This window comes from Lissotriton vulgaris, chromosome 1_1 (genome assembly GCF_964263255.1).
Source record: "Lissotriton vulgaris chromosome 1_1, aLisVul1.2, whole genome shotgun sequence".
NCBI lineage: Eukaryota > Metazoa > Chordata > Amphibia > Caudata > Salamandridae > Lissotriton > Lissotriton vulgaris.
This window is the reverse complement of record NC_141685.1, coordinates 297390125-297398200: the sequence shown is the minus strand read 5'-3', so window position 1 is coordinate 297398200 and position 8076 is coordinate 297390125.

The following is an 8076-nucleotide window of genomic DNA, read 5'->3' as shown; positions in this document are numbered from 1 at the left end:
CCTTCCTTCCATCTGGTCAACCTTTCATCTTTCCATCCTTCCATCTACCAACCCAGCTACACTTCTCCTTCCCAGCCACCCACCCATCCTCCCATCAACCCTTCCATGTATAATTTCTTCCAATCACAAATGTTTTCACCAATCCATTCATGCATCCTTCACCAATCTATCCTTTCATGCTTCCGTCCATCCTTCCACTCAGCCGCACATTCACCATTTCACCCATCTATCTATTTACCCGTCCGCCTCTCATCCATCATCAGTCCAAGCACCCTTCCAGCAGTGCTTCGTTTCACTTCTCTAAACTGATTGCCCAGCTTTCTTTCTTTTCTTCCTTTAGCTTTTCTTTAACACCATTCTCTGTTCTCTTTTCTTCAATATGACAGCTTATTTTCTCTCTCCTTGACTGGGCTCATTTGTTAGCCCTCCGCCCACACTCGGCTCTGTTCTGGACTTCTCACAGTGTTAATAAGGAGCATTTGTCTGCAGACCTATGAGGCCCAGGAATAACTATTCAGGCTGTTACTAGAACATAGTTTACCAACCCATTGGGCTCAAAAGTAATCCCCTCTTTAGTACCAACATTTGGGTTGGGTGAGGTTGAGGGGTTTATGAGACTACTGGGTCTAGCCCTCATCTACTTCCCTGATATCCTTTCTCTATGCATATCTACACTAATCAAAGATAGACACACTATAAACTTCTAGTCACACCACAGCCACCTTGCACTAACTCACGATTCTGATCCTTTTAACTTGTAGCCCCCCTACTGCCAGACATCTGTGCAACCTCCTGTCTTTTAGACTTCAGAGGTGCCTTGAAAAAATACCTAGGGTAACTCAAAGGATCAGCGTGATCACTCCCCTGCCACAAAATAGGTCTATCTCACTGTGTTATGTTCTATTAGAGGGAAAACAATTGTCTTACATATGTTTGTCTTCGTCGGTCAAGTCCATACAACTGACACAAATAATCCATACTTGAACAAATATGATAACCACTTTACCCTCACTGATGTGATGGTACGATTTCTCATTGAAATGTTAGTGGTGTTAAATGTAAAAAAAACCTACACCCAGCACATATGCTTTAACTACCATCACGAAAGCTGACTATCCATATTGTATTGTCTGCTCATAAATAGCAGACGCACCACAGATTCGCCAGCTGCAGGTGGTGAGTGGCTGCTTTATTCTTGATGTTAATGGCACTGTTATTTTTATAGTTGCTTTTCGAGGGACATCCCTCATGGGGTCTATTAGAGAGATCAGAACATTGTGTGGTACCTACCTTTACGTCTTGTGAGCACAATCACAAGTGCAAGAAACTGATGTGGTATTTTTCCCTGGATATATAGTGGCACTGATTTTAAAGACTGCCTTAGGGATCGAAGCATTTGTCAGTTTGTATGAACCTTCTTTGCCAGACTGCGGTGCAGAGTCCAGTTGAGTACTGTTTGTCGATCTATGAACACACAGAAGTCTCTGCTCACAGTTAATTAGCTGGAATGATGGACCCTCTTGGGGAGAAGCTTTAACCGCTAGGTATGTTTTAAACTTGATAATTTTAGTTTGGGCTGGACTTGTAGTGTAGTTCCTATCCCCCAGATGCACCAACAACCCATTCTGCGATTAATTAATAGCGAAAAATACCGATTCACTATTAAGGAATAGCAAAATGGAATGCATCAAGAAATCACTTAAAAAATAGAGATTTCTTAGAATTCCTTAATTGCGACTCGCAAATTGCGAGTCGCAATTAAGAAAAACTTCCCCATTCATTCCTATGGGCCTAGAGGCCCATAGAAATGAATGGGAAGACAATCTCAATTTGCGAATCGCATTAGCGATTCGCATATTGAGATTGCGATTTCAAGGGTGCAGGGGTGTCCGAAGGACACCCTGTTGCACCCCTGAAATTGATCTGTGCACATATGTTGCTCACACATATGCCCTTAGGACATGTGTGTGCACAATATGAAACTTTGAAAAATGCACTTTGGTGCATTTTTCAAAGTTTTTGCAAATCACCATGAAGTTGTACTTCATGGTAATTTGCGTGCCCGATTAGCGAATTCGCTATTTTTAAAACTTTAATGCATTGCATTTAAGGAATCTCAATTTGAGATGCCTTAAATGTAAATAATCGCAATTTAGCGATTTCGCAATTTGCGATTTTTGCATTTGGGATGATGCATCCCAAATAGAAAAATACCGGTCGCAAAGGGGCTGATTCTGAGAATTTGCCCCTTTGCAAGCGGATTTTTGTTTGATGCATCTAGCTGTAAATTCCCAATAGGTTCTGCGCACTGGAATAATATACACTATAGTTTTGACTTAGGACTGGGTTCAGTATGTTTCTATTGAGTATATTAAACTTAATTGTGTGTGCCAGCTAGCTCAAAGGTCACTAGAAACTTTCTCGAATACACAAGAAGGGATTTGTTTCTGACAACCGCATAAACACGACAACTTTGTTTCCCTAGGACTTGAACAAATATCTTCAGAGTCGTGGAAACAATAGATAACTATTTTACTCAGTCAATCGTGCATGCTTCGTTTCTACAGAGTTGCAGAGAAATATTGAGACGGGCATTTTCAATAAAAGGATTTATTGAACAGTCTTCTTTCTCATGCAAGAGAAGTGAACTAACTGCTACAAATGTTTGACAGAATGTAAAGTATAATGTGCACAGAGAGAATATTATTATAAAATAATACTGTAGTAGTATTTTCTGTTGCTATGACATATATAAGAATACATACATAAATAAAATAGACTAAAATACTCAACTGGTGATCTAAATTACGCCTACCCCAAAGTACCTAACCTAGGTCTAGTACCAGGGAAGAAGTAAGTGCTGTTTTAGCATAAGTTTTAGTTCTGCAAAGAATTGCCAAAGGTTTCTCTAGGTTCTAATCAGCTCCATACCTTAGAATGAAAGAGGTTGGTATCTCTGTCTAGGGACTCGATTTCCAAACACCCCGCAAGGGGAGTCAGAATTACTGGAGCTGGATTCTCTGCAGAGGAGGACAGCTTCTTGCCAGTGCGTCAGCTGGAGAGTCGGCTTCCTGCGGCACTTGCTGTAGCGAGCTGCGTCGGGCAAGTAGGTAGTCGAACTGCACCGAACCACACTGTGCTTTGCCATAGCAAGTGAAGGTATATTTATTCCTTGAAGGTGTTTAGGAATGCCAGTTTTGACGTAAAGTCGGGCATATGAACGTCATGGATGAACCCCTAAGGAATAGTTGTTCATGCATAATAATGAGTTTCTTGGAGAAATCAATATCCAGGCTAGGGGAAGTCCCTTATAGCTTAAGAGTCTGTTTTTCCTGGAAATCGTTATGACGTAGATGAACGGATGGAAGTAGCCATGCCTGTATTTCGGTAGCATGGCCTATGCCTAAATAAGGGCTTGATTTCTATGCCTATATAAGAGCAACGCAAATTGTACCTATATAAGGGCATGAATCAGTAAAATTCATTCGGAATCTAAAACGCCATACAACACCCACTCCACTTTCTTATGTACAACGTTACTAAAATTCTAAACATGTTTAACATATCTAAAACATATCTACACATGAAGTGTGAAAAACCCACCCGAAATACATAAAAATGCATTTGAATTGGTTGTACACATAAAAGATGCATTGGTGCTGTACGTATTTAAGCAATGTTTCATTCTAAGCATATATGTTGACATTTGGATGCTGACGGAATAAATCATGAAAATATACATTTATGAAATGATTCGTAAATACATAAGAAAAAAACTAAACCATTTCATGTCATATTACATAAAACTGTTTGTATGTGGACAACGTCAAATATTGTCTCTGGAAGTATTCAAATAATTCTTGTTCTCTATGAATAGTTCTACTTTAAGCAATTACTTTGTGCCAAAAATAAAACTACAAATTTGGAAGAAAAATAATTAATCATAGGAAAAAGTTCTTTGTTTTAAAAAAAATGAAGGTCAAATTCAAAGTCTCTCAGAACACTGTGTGCCATATTCAAAAGTCAGTGTTAGCGCTTGGAGAAAACATGAAATCTTGTAAGTCTGTAAAAAAGTCGTCTACCATTGTAGGTGAAAGTTGGATTGTCTTGTTTAGAAGATTAACCGCACATAGATGAGAAGCATCGCCTTCAGCATTGGTCGCATTAGCAATGTTCAAATTGGATGGTGCCTGAAGTTTCCTCTCGTACCTCAGCATCAGCATTTTGCGTATGTGAGATCTCAATGAATGCCGTCATCAGAATTGGTAGCCGCTGGGGACAACACTGCGCATGGGCCGTTACCAGGTCCAGCAAAGTATAAACATCCGTTGACAGCGGAGAACAGGTAAGATGCAATTTAGAATCTATGACCCCAGGAGAGATTACCAAGCTCGAGTTGTATACTCTGCTGCTGGAGGGCAGGCCCCTTTGTGGTGGGTTCCTGGGTTGCACTTTGTGGCCTGAAAAATGTTAAAAGAAGGACTCAAAGACATGTTTTTTTATAAAGCTTTATTTAAAAAACGTATGGCAATCAATTTCCATTAAACATTACAATGTGTGAATTTATAAAATATGCTTTTGGTTTAATTATTGGTGACATTTCAACAAAAACGATATGTTTTATATATAATTATGTGCTGACCCTCCTTAAAGCCAATAGGCCCACTTTTTATATTTTGGTGCTCTGACACTGATAAAGTTAGTAGGTCTGCTTTACTTAAAAGAACACCCTTTATATTGTTACATTAAATGGTCAGGCCTGGGAGCAGGTCCAGGCCTAGAGTCTAGTCCCATGTATGTGCACTGCAGGGTGGTAAGGTTCTTGTGGGGGGAATGGGGTGAGTTGGGTGCAGGGCTACAGCAAGGCTGTACGCTAGAGGGCTTGTGGGCAAGGCCTGCCCTGCGCTTAGCCCCACTTTCGCTGTGTATTGCAGGGCGTTAGATGCCATCAGGGGGTTGGCTACGCCCAACTCCGCATCACACAAACAGCAACGGGCCTCTTACCGTACATTAACAAAAACATAGAAATTTAATGTAAAGAAACTAAGGTTAAAATGACGTAGTTAGGAGCTGGAACCATATCTTACTTAAAATTTTAAAAAACGTTAAAAATTCACTGAAAAAAACCAAAGGTTAAAGGGATGTTACATTCAGGAGAAAATGCCAGTTGAAACATTCCATTTTAAATTAACAAAACCACAGAAATTCCCCAGTTCCTGTTATTTCGGGAAACTACAACTCGTGCCGTAAAGTAACTATAACTTGCGGCCCACGCCATTCATTGCTAGTTACCCCCCATATTACATTGCTCATGACGTTCTAGAATCTATCATTTATAACATCACTGCAACATCTGAAACAACATTATTGATGATAACCCTGTGCATGGCAGGGGTTGCAAGATATAATTACTTTAGGGGGTGAGTTATAATTACTTGAGATAACTATAACTGCTGAATTGCAGTGGTTTGTTTGTGTTATGCTCTTAATTAAATATACCACTGAGCATCTTCCAAACGAGTGAGGATCTACTGGACCATGATATCGAGTGACAGAAGAGTGTTTTTGATAATGAACAGCTTGGTTCAGCCGGAATCCAGTACCCCCATTTGAGAGCGCCAATAACATCCTAAGAACTACACTGCAGCTGTGTGGTTTATGAATATCACAGATCCCCCATGACAATATACGCCCATTTTACACAGTTCCACGTTATGAATTCTATATATATATATATATATATATATATGTATATATATATATATATATATATATAGTTTGTGTACACAACACACACCATAACTTGCACCACCCAACAATTATTGCTGCCAACTCCAACAATGCTTACTTGTGTCACATAGAATTGTTATTCTTGCCATGTAGCGCAATAAAGATGTTTTCAACTGGAGATGAGCTAGAAACACTTTCCTGATGCCAAGCTTGTGACTCTGCACTGAATCCATTTCATGTTTTACAGCTTCCGCAGCACATGGATGGCAGTGCTGAAGGGTTCATTATTTGAAGTCCTGGGAGTAGAGATTGCATTTTTTAAGCCTACCAATGCACACTCCCATATTGGAGACAAGTAATTTCCCTCTTCAAAGTATTCTCCAACAGAGCACAGCACCAGTGTCACCTACTGGCACCTCTCCCCTGAAAAAGAAATACTCTTCCTTAAATGTTTAAGTATTTGGTCACAGTGGCTTCAATGTCCCATCACGCCATGTCCCACCCCCATTTTTAAAGGGACACATAGTTTAAATATTTCAAAGGTTGGTGGATCTGAGAAACTGCAGAGTCAGCAGGAGGCCCAGGGAGGAAGACAGCATCTCCCATGGTACCCAGATATTAAGCGATGCAGATCCGTTGGATACGAGAAGTTCTCCCCAGCAACCTACTGGAATAACCCCATACCGCGATGGAGCTTTAATTAAAACCAGTTCCGTATTACTGTGCCCCAAAACATAGCATGAAGAGCAAGATGTTTGGACCACAGAAGAAAGACTATTTTCTCTCTTCTGTATCATCAAACTTTTGCAGGCTTTTTCTCAGCATCGACCACAACCTGGGGAGCAGAAGCGACCTTGATGAAATACTATTTTTTATAATACTCTGCACTAAACCGTCTCAACGTACTGAGTAACATTTGGGAGAAGAGAGCAAAGACTAGCCAGCATGTCACCAGATGCACCCTTTATGGAACATGAGCCTTTTTAAAACACATATAATGAATTACTTTGACGCCATAATCATGAGTCAAATTAAAGCAACTTGTTTGAAAGGTAGGATCGACCTAGAGAGGGGCACTAGGACCTGAACACGAGGTGACCAGCAACCAGATGGCCATCCCTGTGAGGCAGGTCTAAAGGAGGAAGGGTGGTCTTGAAAAGACAAAAGGGAGACTGTAAGAGCATCAACCCAGTAGATGCTCTTACTGGTGAGACTGTTAAAGCTCGACCCATTACTCATCTTTTATCTAATGATATTGGCTGTCTGAAGGCATCCTTCAACCCCCCACTACAATGCTTGCAATAAATTACATGAGGGGACAACTCTTAAACCACAAGCCTCTCCTGCTCACTCCTCCATTGTTTCTTGTTCTGTGATAACACTGCATGAGGTAGCAAATTAAACTCAGACCTATTGTCTTTGCCATTGCTGTTAGTTATGCCTTTTAAATACTCGTCTTTTTTGCTAATTAACCCAAACAATTTTCTGTCATCTATGCCTTCAGTATTTTTCTTTATAAATATTTTTATTGGTATTTCCGTAAATGCATTACATAGACAATGTTTATTAGCAAAACTTACCATATTCCATTTGACTTCCACTTCATTTTTGCATAGCAGTGGTGAACAATCGAATAACAGTATCTCACGCCAGCACATCACTGTGGGCCCCCTCTTTCCCCCCCTTCATATACCCATCTTAGACAATCATTGTGAATCAGAGAGCGAGAGTCCATAATGTGTGAGCCAAGGTTTCCATATTTTCCAGAACTTTTTAGGACAGCCCCGTGCTTTATAAGTCGTCCTCTCCCCCAACATATACATATTCATACTCTTTTTCCAATCCACCAGTTCAGTCCACCAAAGACGGACTCGCCACAGTCCCCCACGCCCTGGCCAGGTCATGTTTCACTACCACCAAACCTAGTTGAATCAGGGTTAGCTTTGGTTTGGGGAGGTCAATTTCAGTGGATATTCCCAGTAGTATGAACTGCGGGTTCAACGGAATTGTCTCCCCCAAAATGGCTCCCAGCTCCTCCAACATGGTGGCCCAGTACAGTTGAATCATAGAACATTCCCACACCGTGTGCAAAAATGTACCCACTGACGTCCTGCAAAGCAAACAGTCCGGCGTCTCTGCCCTCCCTATTCTATGCAGACGCGATCTGTCATAATATGCTCTAAGCAAATATTTAAATTGAATCAGTCTAAGCCGTGACTTAATGGCCACCTCCCTGGGGTGCATCAACGCCATCTCCCAATCCAAATCCTCCAGCGCCCCTACCTCCGATTCCCATTTCGTTTGCAGCTTCTGCAGTGTATCAGGCTGTTGTTAATGATCGTTAGA